General features: G+C 34.9%; 1 long non-coding RNA gene across 2 annotated transcripts in view; it reads left to right on the plus strand.

Moving 5' to 3' along the window:
* Positions 1-805: 805 nt before the first annotated feature.
* LOC126934726 (uncharacterized) overlaps positions 806-15,124 on the plus strand; it is a 34,444-nt gene continuing 20,125 nt past the window's right edge. The window contains exons 1-4 of one of the 2 annotated variants that reach the window (XR_007719097.1): positions 806-1,238; positions 4,009-4,071; positions 8,719-8,937; positions 13,888-14,374. This is a non-coding gene — a long non-coding RNA (uncharacterized LOC126934726). Of the gene's footprint in view, positions 1,239-4,008; positions 4,072-8,718; positions 8,938-13,887; positions 14,375-15,124 lie in introns of those variants that run through there. The other variant, XR_007719096.1, reaches the window with a different exon arrangement.

Here is a 15,124-nt window from a genome sequence, read left to right on the forward strand (position 1 = left end):
TCAGATACACAATGAAGCAAAAAAAGAACTGAAGCTGCTCACATTCTCTACTGAAGCATGGATTGAATTGGGACTGGGAATGAAAGTGAGAAGGTTAGTGGGTACAGAAGTGGGCAAAATATAATCAGGGAAAATATTGCCTGAATTGAGGGAACTGACACTTCAGATAGCAAACTAACTTTCTGCTGAGTAACACTGGCACATAAATAAAGAAACATTTTTATGAGCCATCTGGATGCCCACATCATGTTACCAAATCATGTCAAACTAATTCACCTTATGACGTGTATATTTTAACTCTTTAACAACTTATTTAGACTTAGCCTGGAATTATGATTTTTTAATCTGAATTCAGCTGCCGGTTGTTAGAGTTATACTACTTTGGGGTAAACATTTCCTTTTTTCTCAGTTTAAGACTAGCAAATGACAGGCAATATTAATTATTTTAGTACATTTTAATGGAGAATATAAGATGAGAATATCCAAAAGATTAGACCATTGGTTTTAGAATGATTGAATGTGCTCATTGGTGTGAATATGATAGAAAGACACAAAATAGCACCAGGTGGAATATAATTATTATTGCTATTATTAATATTTGATTAATATTCAAGTCTCTCACCAGGACTGGGCAGCAACAAATTCTTCATTCTCATTGTTTTCCAGAGTATTTTTTAATATTTCTTAAGTATTAAGCTCTTTGTTTTTAGCTTGTAAAATATCTAGTACAGTGATATAAAGGGGGTAGAGTAGAACCCTACACTTGAATTACTCAGTTTCTCAAATAAAGTTTTACTTAACTTCAAAGTTATGAAGAAATAAGAGGCAAATAATATGAAGAAAACTGTGAACATGACCCTGAGGGGACACTGCTTGTTTCCCTCTTTGTTTCTGGGATTCTAAGTATTTCCATAAAGAAATCAAATTTTCCTTCTTACCGTAAAGCCTCATTTCAGTACTTGGGGTTTTGGTGGAAGTGGTTGTGTAATTTTATTATCTGAAAAATAATGGTGCTGACTATATAATCCCTTAAAATAACTTATTTTTTAAATAGTTAATATGAGGATTTTTTGTTATAGGATAAAAGAACTGGGAACTACATAATGAATTGCAGAGAGGAGTATGGTGGAGAATTATAGTGTACCTTGCATCCGGAGACTAAATCCCAGTGGAAACTTGTGAGGAGACATGGCAAATACTAGAGGGAGGAAGAAGTCATGAACAACTTGCTGGATGAGGTGAGTTTTCACTGCTACAACACAAGATTAATTTGTAGAAGACTAGCCTTTCCAAGTGGCCACTTAAATTTCTACTTCGATGTGTAATTGTAATTTAAAACTGAACATGCCCAAAATTAAACTCTTGCCTTACTTCACTTTCAAAATGACTTCTCTTCTAATCTGCATTTGAACAAATGAAACAGCATAGCATCAGCCCAAAACGCAGGAGTTGCTTTATCTATTTTTCTCATGGTTGACTTCCAATTCATGGAAACTCTTGTGATCTCTATCTTTAAATCACATTGTGAATTTGACCACCACTCACCCTTTCTACTTGTTAACACATTAATCTACCATCTTCCCTATAATTCCTGAATTAACTTCTCTATTTCTATGATTTCTTCCTCAAGTCAATTTTCCAAATAAAATTTAAGGTCATCTTTTAAAAATGTATATACAAACAGCACACTCTCCTGATCAGAACCATAATATGGAATAAGAAGAAGAAAAGTAAGTTCTGAGACAGTTGTATATCACCTGCCTCTTTCTTAACTCTATGAAAATCTCTCTCGTCATTCTCTCCCCTCATTCACTCTGGTTTGGCCCTCTTCAACATCAGCCCTCTTGCTATTCTTTAAATGTAAAAGCTTATTCTTAGCCCAGGTCTTTGCCTTTTTTACTTCCTCTGTAAGGTTCTCCTCTTCCTTAGATTTATTCACATCTCTACTTCCTCTTAACAAAAGCCTTTATGTTAAGGTGGTCAGTTAAAACAGCAATAATCAATAATGTGAAACTTAAATTTCTGGTCAAGATAGATTATCAGGAACTATTATCTCTAAACAAAAACAATTTATAAAACGGACAAAATGTATAAAAATGGCTTTCAAATTATTGGACATTAGGCAACAAAGGACAGTAATTTATAAGATACAGAAAAAATGAGAGAAACCTTATAATTTCCATTGCTTAATTCCTCTAATAGCATATAATTTACATTAAAGGGTGGAGAACTTAGGCAGAGTCCATTACACTCAGTGAGCCAAAAAGATGGAGCCAGCATTCTGTGGAAGCAAGGGTGGTGAGAGTTAATAGGATAAAGTGCCAGAGAGAAGAAAACTACACAGGGATAAGGACAGAGATCTCTACAGGATTCTCTTCAAGTATTTAGTTAAGTACTGATCAGCACCATAAAACTACCCAAGGTCAGAGAAAGAACCATCTGAAAAAATTAGAAAGAACAATGACCAGCTCTCACAAAAGACAGGAATAGAACCTGTTTTCAACAATCAGAGTAGAGAGCTGACAATTCACAATAAATTAGCTGGACTACTAAAAAGGTCTTGCCTTAGTAGTAGAAAAACTTAAACCTGGAATAAAAGCGACTCTGCCCTCTCCTAACAAATCATAAAAGCAAAACCCAGAAGTATCAAACTGTTTCCAAGTAACCATATAGCAGAAAAGAGTTAATATTTTTAGCAATACAAAATATATTCAGCATTCCAAAGAGGCAAAACTCACAAGGACTTGCATCTAAAAAAAATTACTAGAAGTGCAAAGAAGCAGTAAATTATGGCTCACAATAAGAAGAAATGTTAGTGGAAAGGTAACCGGAAATGACAGAGATGATAGAATTTGTAGACAATGAAATTAAAACAGACAACTGTATTCCAAATGTTCTTAAGCTAGAAAAAAGACTGAACATGATATAAGTAGAGACATACAAAATAGGCCGGGTGCGGTGGCTCATGCCTGTAATCACAGCACTTTCGGAGGCTGAGGCTGGTAGATCATTTGAGGTCAGAAGTTTGAGACCAGACTGACCCGTATGGTGAAATCCCATCTCTACTGAAAATACAAAGATTAGCCAGATGTGGTGGCGTGCACCTGTAGTCCCATCTACCGGGGAGGCTAAGACAGGAGAATTGCTTGAACCCAGGAGGCAGAGGTTGCAGTGAGCCGAGATCGTGCCACTGCACTCCAGCCTGGGCAACAGAGCGAGACTCTGTCTCCAAAAAAAAAAAAAAAAAAAAAGAGACATAAAAAATACATTGAAGAAACAAATCAAACTTCCAGGAATAGAAATTACAATGTTGGAGATACAATATACTACATGGAATTAATGGCAGATTAGACATTGCAGAAAAAATACAACCTTTGAATATGAAGGCTTAACAATGGAAACTTCCCAAAATAAAACATACAGAGAAACAAGAATAAGGAAAAATAACCAGAGAAACAATAAGCAGTTGGACAACTTAAAGCAGTCTAACAACGCATTTAGTTAGAATCCCTGAAGGAGAATAAAGGGAGGGGAAAACATAAACATAAAATTATGTGTGTGTGTGTGTGTGTGTGTGTGTGTGTGTATGTGTATGTGTGTGTGTGTGACACAGTGGCAGAAAATTTTACAAATTTGATAAAAGTTATAAAGTTATAAATCCAAGAAGCTCAGTGAACCCTAAGCGTAAGAAAAATGAAGATAACTATAGCAAGGAACATCATAATTATATCATATTTTTTAAAACTAGTGATATAATTTTTAGGTAATCAAATGAAAAAATAAACAGTTTGTATAAAGAAAAAGAGAAAGCTGGCAAATTTTTCATTGAAAACATTGCAAGTAAGGAGACAGTTAATCAACTTGTTTAAGTCAAAAATGAGGGAAAGAAGTCTGCTGTCAATAGCTCTATTTAACATACACTGAAGGTTTTAGTTGGCACAGTCAGTTGAGAAAAAGAAGTAACACATGTCCAGGTAAAACAAGAAGTAAAACTGTATTTATTTGCAGATAACAAGACCATCCATAGAAAAAATGTGACTTAATCTACAAAAAGGCTACTAGAACAAATCAGTGAGTTTAACAATGTTGTAAAACGTAAGATTATTATGTAAAAAACATTTCTACTTCCATAAACTAGTAAAGAACAATTGAAAATTGTAATTATATACTGTTATTTACAATAGCACCACAAATATGAAATACCTAGGATAAATCTAGCAAAAGATGTGGTTGATCTATAAGTGGAAAACTGTAAAAATTTGCTGAGAGAAATTAAATTACTTAAATAAAAGGATAATATACATTGTTCATGGATACCAAGACTTGATACAATTGCAATGCTAATTTTCTCCTAATTGAACTATAGAGCCAATGTAATCCCAATCAAAATCAGAGTGGATTCTTTTGTAGAAACTGACAAGCTAATTCTAGAATTCATATAGAAATGCAAAGAATATAGAATAGATTGCACAACTTTTAAAAAGAACAAAATTAAAGAACTTACACTACAAGACTTTAAAACTTACCATAAAATTACTGTAATCAAGGTAATATATTAACATTAAGATACTTGGATTAAGGGAAGAGAATGGAGTTGAGAAACAGATTTATACATATATGATTAATTGGGTTTTGGTAAGGTTACAGAGATAATTCTATCGAAAAAAGTAATGTTTTCAACAAATTGTAATGAAAAATGTGAATACCCATATGCATAATTCTGTGCTTCATATCATATACAAAAATTAGCAAAATATATATTATAAACCTAAATGTACAACCTAAAACTAGTACTTCTAGAAGAAAACACGGGAGAAATTTTTTTTTTTTTTGAGACGGAGTCTCGCTCTGTCGCCCGGGGGCTGGAGTGCAGTGGCCGGATCTCAGCTCACTGCAAGCTCCGCCTCCCGGGTTCACGCCATTCTCCTGCCTCAGCCTACCGAGTAGCTGGGACTGCAGGCACCAACCACCTCGGCGGGTAGTTTTCTGTATTTTTTAGTAGAGACGGGGTTTCACCGGGTTAGCCAGGATGGTCTCGATCTCCTGACCTCGTGATCCGCCCATCTCGGCCTCCCAAAGTGCTGGGATTACAGGCTTGAGTCACCGCGCCCGGCCGAAAAATTTTTGTAGTATGAAATTAGGCAAAATTTGCTTAGATATGACCCCAAAAACATTATATATAAAAGGATAAATTGATAAATCGGACTTCAAATAATAACTGTTCTTCAATAAGCATCTTTAAGAAAATGAAAAAGTAAGCCATGTATCGGAATAAAATATTTTTAACTATATATCTGATAAAATATTTGAATCCAGAATTTACAAAAGTTTTTAAAACTCAAGAATACAAAAATCCATTTAAAAATGGACAAAAGGTGTCAATGGACACTTCATCATAAAAGATGCATGGGTTAAAATATTAAAAGATACTAAACTTCATTAGTCATTAGGGAAATACAAGTTTAACCTACAATGAGATAATACTCTACTTTTGATAGAATGGGCAAAATTGAAAACCAGCCACACCAAGCAGAAGTTAGTATGTAGAGCATGTAGGGTTATGTCAAGGTGACCTGTTATAACTTTGATTTCATGTTCTAATATTCCTCACTAGAAGATGGAAATACAATCGATTTTTGTGATGAGATCTAGTATTCTATAACTTTGTTAACTTTTCTTAATATCTCACTTATTTTTGTTGCTGTTGTGGATTCCATAAGGTTATCTACATCTACCTGCTGTTTTGGAAAGTATTTCTAGGCTTTATCTAGGCTTATTTGTAGAGTGGTTTGTGTCATCAATGATATCTGTCAGTGACACATAAGGAAGCAGGGGGAGCAAACACATAGCTCTTTTTATTCCTAATTTATGCTAATCCCCACTTCATATAAATAAGAAAATTAAGTCTCAGAAAGGTGAAGTGATACACCTAAGTATGGTAGAAGTAAACCAACTTGTGTGCATTCTTCTTTAATTTAAGTGCAGTTTTTAGTATGTGGCCCACTAACTTCTCCTCAAAGTCTTGCTGAAATCTCATTTTTCTTCAGAAATAATTCAAGCCCAGTCTTCCCAGATAGAATTGTTTTATCCTTTTCTTGTGGATACATTGTCTCCTTAGATCATATCTATATCACGACCCATATCTTAGTGTTTATTTCATTTACTACAAGGCAATCCTTTTAGGTGGGAAGTGTGCATACACACTAAACAATCTTTAACTCTTAAACAAAGTGTTATTCCTTATAGAGATGTCTATGTGGTTTAAAAAATAAGCAAACCACAATAATAACAAAATCCCAGAGATTAAAGGGTACTGATCACACACTACCTTATAAGGTATCCATTGTAAAGAACAATCTCCCTTCCTTTACACTAATTAAATTGCTTTAATATAATAGAAACTCACTGAATTCAAACGTATTTTTAAATATTTGGAATATAAATTCCTTATGAACCAAAAAATTGAACTTCTAATGTTAGAAAACCCACACTGAAGCAGGCTAGTGAAAGGCATATTTTTAGCAGGTGGCTTCCCAATGACACTAAAAATGAGGTTTTGCAGGCAGCCATCTGTTTCTCCTCCTCATCAATCTTCCTACTTTGTACCCTCATTGCAAATATGTGCTACTATGGGTCTAGACTTCTCATGATTTAATGGATACTACTTACTACTACTACTACTACTAATAAAATAGCAATAACAATACTTATTTAAAGTTTAAGTAAGGGAATCATACATACTATACATGACTAGCAAAACTGCTGATGTCATTGGCCTATGTTGTCAATCTATTGATCTGCATGAGAGAATTTTTAAATATAACTGAAATATATAAATTAGGAACCTTTAAGATGCAAAGAAGTACACAAAACAGACACCAGTTTATGGGGTGAATAAAAAAAAAATTCAAAACTAACTAAAGGCCACTTTTGTTCTACAATATTACATATGCATGAGGAAATAGAATACACATTCAGACGAATAAAGAAAGTGTACACCCAGGGTATTGTGAATATCAGCAAGCGGCGAACTAGTCTTTGCTGCAGGATATCTGTGCATTTATTTTTACCAAAGCCAGGAGCTGACTTTTGTCATTGCCCATACCACACCCTCAGAAAAAAAAAAAAAAAAAAAATTGAGCTGAAGAGTTCCAGTAAAAAGAATTATAAAGTATATAGATCATCACTTTATCAAGGTTGGTCACCTTCTTCTCTCTCTCCTAAACTCTACTTGTGCTGCTCTTGCACATAAAACAAATGAAAATTAATTTCTCCACAGCTTAGTTTGATAGAAGGAAGAAGAGCTTTGTTAATAATAAATCTGGGGTCAATTCTTGGGGCTCAGTGTTTTAATATCCTTATTTTCAAAATTTGGATGATAATATCTGTTTTGCATGTATTATGAGACTTATAAACAATACAGAACAAAATCCTTAAAACTATTAAGCAAGAGCCGGGCACGGTGGCTCACGCCTGTAATTCCAGCACTTTAGGAGGCTCAGGCGGGTGGATCACGAGGTCAGGAGATTGAGATCATCCTGGCCAACATGGTGAAATTCCATCTCTACTAAAAATACAAAAATTAACTGTGTGTGGTGGCATGCGCCTGTAGTCCCAGCTACTCAGGAGGCTGAGGCAGGAGAATTGCTTGAACCTGGGAGGCAGAGGTTGCAGTGAGCCAAGATCATACCATCGCACTCCTGCCTGGGTGACAGAGCAAGACTCCATCTGAAAAAAAAAAAAAAATTAAGTAAACAAAGCAATAGCAGTATATGTTTTTTGTTCATATGAGAGCTAATGGAAGGTTACAAAATTACTTGGAGAGCCAGTATTTCATTTTCGTTGTTATTTTGTTCTCCTTTCCAAGCCCTCAAATGCTATAGCATTTGGCTGTTATTGGCCTTGAATAAATGTGTGGTATATGGTGTTGGCCTACGGCAATGTTTGTGAGTTTTCAGTTACAGAGTAAATTTACTCCTTCATAATGCAGGTGCCAATGTACAAGGTCAATGGCAACATTACAAACTCCCCATGTGAAAGCTATTGAACTGTATTATCCGTCACTAAGTATAGTAGGAAATGATTCGACCTTTCCTTGAATAGTAGTTACTGAACAAATTACTTTTCAGCTTGAAAATAATTACAGATCTCAGATGCCCATTTAACCTGCTGTCTCCTAAATTTACGCCAATCTTTCATGCTCCTGTTGCTGCTATCGATAATGTACCAAAATAGCATGTGGTAATGAGATGACAGAAGGCTTTGGATTTTAGACAACCTAAATTTAAACTCTGGCTCTTGGCCAGGCATTATCTCAGCACTTTGGGAGGCTGAGATGAGAGGATCACTTGAAGCTGGGAGTTTGAGAACAGCCTGGGCAAACAAAGCAAGGCCAGCATCTCAACAAAAAATAAAATTAATTAGCTAGCATGGTAGTGTGTGTCTGCATTCCCAGCTACTCAGGAGGCTGAGGCAGGAGAATTGCTTAAGCCTAGGAGGTCAAGGCTGCAGTGAGCTATAATGGCATCATTGCACTCCAACCTGAGTGACAGAGCAAGTCCCTATCTCAAATAAAATAAAACCAAAATAAAATAATAAAAATAAACTCTGGTTCCTTTTCTATCTTATTAATTGTATGGTCTTTGTCAAATTACTTTCCTCTATCTTAGTACTGATTTGAAGTTTAAACAAAATATGTTTTAAAAATACTGTGCTCAGCTTCAGCTCCAGGATGTAAAGAACTTTAATGTCATCACTGAAGGACTTTGCAACAAGAAAAAGTTGAATAAACTTAAAAATAAATGTATTTTGTGGACCCATCAGAAAACTGAGTTTGCTGGACAGACCACCAGTCCCAAATCTGGAAAGGTTGGCACATCTAAAGAGACACTGCTGAGATGTGCTTACCTGGAGCAGAACTTGCTGGGGCCATAACAGGTAGGGACACTGAAATGGTTATCTTGATGAATTGCTGGAGATTGAGTTTGCATTAGCCTGAGAGTGAGAATGTTGCAGTCACTGCAGTTTAGTTGCCTCACACTTTCATAGGCTGTAACACTATGAAATGCATTAGGCTCTCATGAGGGAGATCTAAGAAAGCAAGACAGACCCCCAGGTGGTTTTGTCAGGGAGAAGAGTAATCATTGCACAATATACCCAGAGTCTTTTCTGTAGCAAATACTTATTTTCCAGCAGTACAAACTTTGCCAGAACCTTATCCTAGCTAAGGAAAAGAAATTGCTCCCACTCCATTTCCTTCAGGGTTCCTGTTTCAGCTGAGAGGGGAGAAATACATTTTCAACACTGGTCAGGGATTGATGAAAACAGGTTGGTAATACTGCAGCCAGGGAAGGGAGTAGGGAACAAGGAGGAAAAAAGCTGTATCGCTGGAGGAACATTTGCAAAGGTCACAGTGCCATGAGACAGACCCACTCAAAGACTGAGATATAATTGGAAGATTATAGAAAGTTCTCTCTCCCCCATACCTTAGCACTATATCAAGAAGTCTCCAATAGAATTACAGTGAGTGACAGCTTAACAAACTGCATGGCAGAGGACGTCTCTGAGGAGGAGTATTTAGGGAAGCACAAAGTCAGGAAGAAAGGGCACTAGAGGACTTGGAAGCTTCTGGCCTGTATAGCTATGGGAAGCATTAAACACAGCCGACCACCTAGCAAGATAAACAGAAATCCTGACACAGAAAACCGATTTACCTCAGTTCCTATTACCTAATAAAACATGCCTGGCTTTTTGCAAAAGATTGCAAGGCATGCCAAAGAGCAAACACACAGTCTGAAGAAACAAAGTAATCATTAGATTCAAACTCAGATATACTACAGACGTTGGAATTGTCGGACAGGAAATTTTAAATAACTATGAGTAATATAGTAAAGGCTCAAGTGGGAAAAGTAGGCAACATGTAAGAGTATATCAGTAATGTAAGCATTGATATATAAAGTTTAAGTAAGTATCAGTAGAAAATGCTAGAGGTCAGGAGTGGTGGCTGTCATATGTAATCTCAGCACTTTGGGAGGTTGAATAATAAATAATTATTTATTATTGTTAATTTCTTACTGTACCTAATTTGGGAGGTTAAGCAGGGGGACTGCTTAAGCCTAGGAGTTAGGGACCAGCATGGGCAACATGGCAATACCCTATCTTTACAAAATATTTATAAAAAATAGCCAGGCATGGTGGTGTGCATCTGTGATCCCAGCTACATGGGAGGCTGAGGCAGGATGATGGCTTGAGCCTAGGAAGTCAAGGCTCCAGTGTTTGCACCATCGCACTTGAGTCTGGGCAACAGAGTGAGACTCTGTCTCAAAAAGAGGGGAGGGGAAGGGAAGGGGAGGGGACGGGAGGGGAGGGGAAGGGGAGAGGAGGCCTGGAAAGCAAAAACACTGTTACTAAAATGAAGGGTGCCTTTGATGGGCTCATCTGTAGTCAGGACTCAACCTAGAAAGGATTACTGGACTTAAAGATAGGTCAATGGAAATCTTCTAAATTGAAATACAAAGAGAACAAAAATGAAAACACAACACGCAAAAACTGTGGGACAATAGCAACAGATGTAGCATATACATAATTGGAAAAGCAGAAGAAGAGAGGAAGAATGAGCATAAAAAATACTTGAAATAACTATAATAATGGATAAAAACGTAAAAAGACAGACATCAAACTATAGATCCAGAAAGTTCAGAGCAAACCAAGCAAGATAAATAGCAGCACACATGTACACACACTCACACACGCACATCCCTAGGCATATCTTATTGAAATGACAGAATATTAACCAAAAAGGGAAAATTTAGAATGTGGTAGTGGTAGTGAGGACATTACCTATAAATGAACATAGATGAGAATTACAGTGGACTTAATAGAAACCATGCAAATAAACAGAGTGGAATGAAATAGTAAAGTATTGAAAAAACATCCCCATTCAAACTAGAATTCCATATCCAGTAAAATCCTTCAAAAGTTGAAGACTTTCTCAGAGAAAACCTGATGGAATTCATCACCAACAGATATAACCAGCATGCAATATTAAAAGAATTATTGACTAATATCTTTTATGAACATAAATGCAAAAACCCTCAAAAAAACTAACAAATCAAATCCAAAAATGTATAGAATTAATTACAATAGTCCTCCTTTATGCATGGTTTCACTTTACATAGTTCCATTTACCTGTGATATAGTATGATAGGATATTTTGAGAGAGAGACCACATTCATATAACTTTTATTACAGTATAATGCTATCTTGTTCTATTATTATTGTTAATTTCTTACTGTACCTAATTAAACTTTATAATGTATATTATATATAAAAAAACAATACATAAAGGGTTTGGTACTATCCTTCATTTCAGGCATCCACTGAGGAACTTGAAGCATGTCTCCTGCTAATAAGGGGAGACTGCTGTATATACTACAAATAGTTAGATTTATTCCAAGTGTGCAAGCCTGGTTCAATATTGGCAAATCAAATCATACAATTCATCAATTCAACAGGCTAAAAGAAGAACTATCATATATAATATCAGCAGATGCATAAAAACTAGACAAATTTCAACACTCATCCTTGAGAGAAACTCTCGGCAAACTAGAAATGAAGGAAATTTCCTAAACTTATAAAAAACATTTATTTTAAAAAATCCAAAGCTCATATGCTTTATAGTGAGGAACTTCAAGTTTCCTTCCTGAGATCAGGACAAAGGTAAAAATATCCCATCTCTCACCATTCCTATTTAACGTCATACTGGAAGTCCTACTTAATGCCATAAATGAAGAAAAAATATTTAGGTTGGGGAAAAAAAATAAAACTGTCTTTTCTTGCAGAAAACATGATTGTTTATGTTACAAATCCTACATAATCAACATAAAGCTCCTGGAATTAATAAATAATTATCACAAGTTTACAAATTTAACATATAAAAGTCCGTTGCTTTCCTCTATGCCAGCAATGGACAATTGGAATCATTTTTATTTACGTTTGTTTTTAGTAGAGATGAGATCTTGCTGCGTTGCCTAGGCTGGTCTCAAGCCCCTGAGCTTAAGCCATCCTCTCACCTCGACCTAATAAAGCACTGGGATTACACGTATGAGCTACCATGCCCGGCCAACAATTGGAATTTGACATTAAAAATAAAATATCATTTACATTAGCACCAAAACCATTAAACTTAGGTATAAATCTAACAATATGAGGAAAACTATAACACTCTGACTAAGACAAATCAAGATATAAATAAATGGTGACATATTTCATGTACATGAATAGGAAGCCTAAATACTGTTAAAGTATCACTGTTTCCCAACTTGATTTATAGATTCAACACAATGTCAGTCAAACTTCCAGAAAGATTTTGTGGATATTGACAAAATTTCTAAAACAGCTTTATTTTTAATTGCCAAATCTTGGTAGCAACCAAGATGTTCTTCAATAGGTGAATGAATAAACAAACTGTGGCATAGCCTTATAATAAAATATTGTTCAGCAATAGAAAGAAATGAAGGATCAACTCACAAAAAATGGAAGAATCCTAAATGCATATTGATAAGTGAAACAAGCTAGTCTGAAAAGACTACACACTGTGTAATTCCATCCATATGATGTTCTAGAAAAGGCAAAACTATATAGACAATAAAAAGACCAATGGTTCCCAAGGGCACAGTAAAAGGGAAAGAGGGATGAAGAGGTGGAACACAGGAGATTTTTAGGACAGTAAAACTATTCTATATGATAAAGTAATGATAGATACATGACATTATATATTTACCAAAACCCATAGAACTATATGACAGAGTGAATCTTAATGTAAACTATGGATTTTAGTTAATAATAATGTATTAATATTTATTTGTTAATTGTGACAAATACACTGACATGTTAATAATAGGGGAAACTGGGTGTGGCATACATGAGACCTCTCTGTGTTATCCTTACAACTTTTTTGTAAATCTAAAACATTTCCAGATTACAATGTTTATTTAAAAACGACCTGGCTTGTACTAAGTTTTTAGGAAATTCTCCTTTATAATATTGACTACGTCATACATAGCCTAAATTCAATTCAGCACACTTGCTGTTGTATAGGATGATGTGGAAGGGGATTTTCTAATAAATTAAATAGAAAATTTAATAAAGTATAATCATGCAATATAAAGAGACAACACACTAAAAGTTTAATAACTGACAGTTAAATAAATCTCTGCTGAGCACAACCTAATTTTTTTGATAATTCAAATGGCACTTGGGAATACCTGAAAGCCTCTAAGTCATCATTATAAACATCAATTATTTCTGTATGAGTGACAAGCAAAATTTTACTAACAGAGACTTCTTATTATAAGAATGCCAATTTTAATTTGTTTAAGAATATGGATTCATCAAGGGCGTTCCAGATTTTTTAAACTAGACACATGAAAAAAATCAATCAGCATAAAAAATTAAGGTTGCTCCTAGAATAACTCTAGTTTGAAAAGTTAACTGATTAGTATTTTCCTGTATTGGTTATTTGCCTGAACTAAAAGAGCTGAACAAAGGCTTTAAGAACCAGAGACAGTCAGAAATAAATACAAAAACTATCTTTGTCATCTTGGATAAACAAGGACATTGTTGCCTGCAGATTTTGCCTGAGTCTATGTTGAAACATTTTAAGTCATGAGGATGTTCTTTCCATTGCAAATAACATAGCAGGATTCCTTTGAATAGCTCAATGGGTGGGGTGAGAGAGTTCTTTGAACTCTAGTTTCCTAGGATGTCTTGTTACTCTGTGCGATAACATGTGTCTTTCCCTGCCATAGTATAGAAACTCATATTTTTCTGAAGAGGATTTTCTTTTTCTTTTCTTTTCTTCTTTTTTTTTTTTCTGAATGCTACAAGAACACAAAAAATAATCTGGAGATGGAGCACAAAATAAACTGGATAAGCATGAGGAATTTGGGAAATTAAGATCATGTGAGATCTAAGAGGATTACATCTGCTACCATCTTTGCGGCTTTGGAAGATTTCAGCTAAAAGGAAAACTGTCATTAATTTTTGCAAGTCTGAGGGTGGGCAGATTTAGATTCAGGAAGTGAAACTAATAATTTTTGAAGTTGTGTGAACTTAACAAGACTTTTGTGCGTTATAAAGAACCTTAATTCAGTTTACCAACTCAAGCTCAGTGCATTTGACCAAATACACTGATCCCCTATAAAATGATGCTAGGCTTCTCTGTACCAAAATAAATCAAGGACTCAATTAAATGAAAACAGATTACTTCATGTCTCCAAGCCAAATGCATTTAGTTCTTTAAGATGCCCATTTAAGTGTGAAGGAATTAGAGGAGGTAGTCAGGGAGTAAGTCTCTTCTAAAATCTCTAGTTAGAGGACAGCTACATTTCTTTCAATTAAAATTTAAAAAAAAATAAAGATCATCTCCTCCTTCAGCTGTGCTGGCAATCTGAATAGTTAATGCTTCTCTTTGCTCTAAATTATGCTCATTCTTATCCTTAGCCATCAGTAGCAAAAACATAACTTGGAGACATATTGATGGGAGATAATTTCACCATAAAATGTATTTGGACACACAATTAAAAATGTAAAGTCTTTTTAGCCCAAAGGCAAATAAACAACTAACCATAAAACCAATGCTCTATGAACCCACAGACACAAAAAATAATTATTTTCCTATCACTAAGCCAATATTTAAAACTATTAATTGATCTCTTTAGCCTTCCTTGCCATTTTAGATAAGGTCTGTGTCATCATCCAACTTAATGTTGTAAAAGCTAGTTAAATCAATAAATTACTAAGACTCTCTTTTTTACTGCTCTAGTTAAGGGTTTGATTGTTTGTATTTTAATTCTATTTGCATTCATGCAAAAAACAAATCTCACCATACTTCTACAACAGTTTTTACTTATCTTTTTTCCAAGTCACTTCTATACTAGCCTAAAAAAACCTGGAAACTCAGCATCAGTGGATTTAGAAGTCACCTATTCCTGCATACTATATAATAGGCCACCTGATTTTACCATAATGGATTTCAGCTTTTCAATTATGGAATATCTGTGCTAAGAGAGAGAATGTGTTACAATAAAAAGAGCACAGAATTTGGTATAGAAGAAATTTAAGT

The sequence above is a fragment of the Macaca thibetana genome, chromosome 14 (genome assembly GCF_024542745.1).
Source record: "Macaca thibetana thibetana isolate TM-01 chromosome 14, ASM2454274v1, whole genome shotgun sequence".
NCBI classification, from domain to species: Eukaryota; Metazoa; Chordata; class Mammalia; order Primates; family Cercopithecidae; genus Macaca; species Macaca thibetana.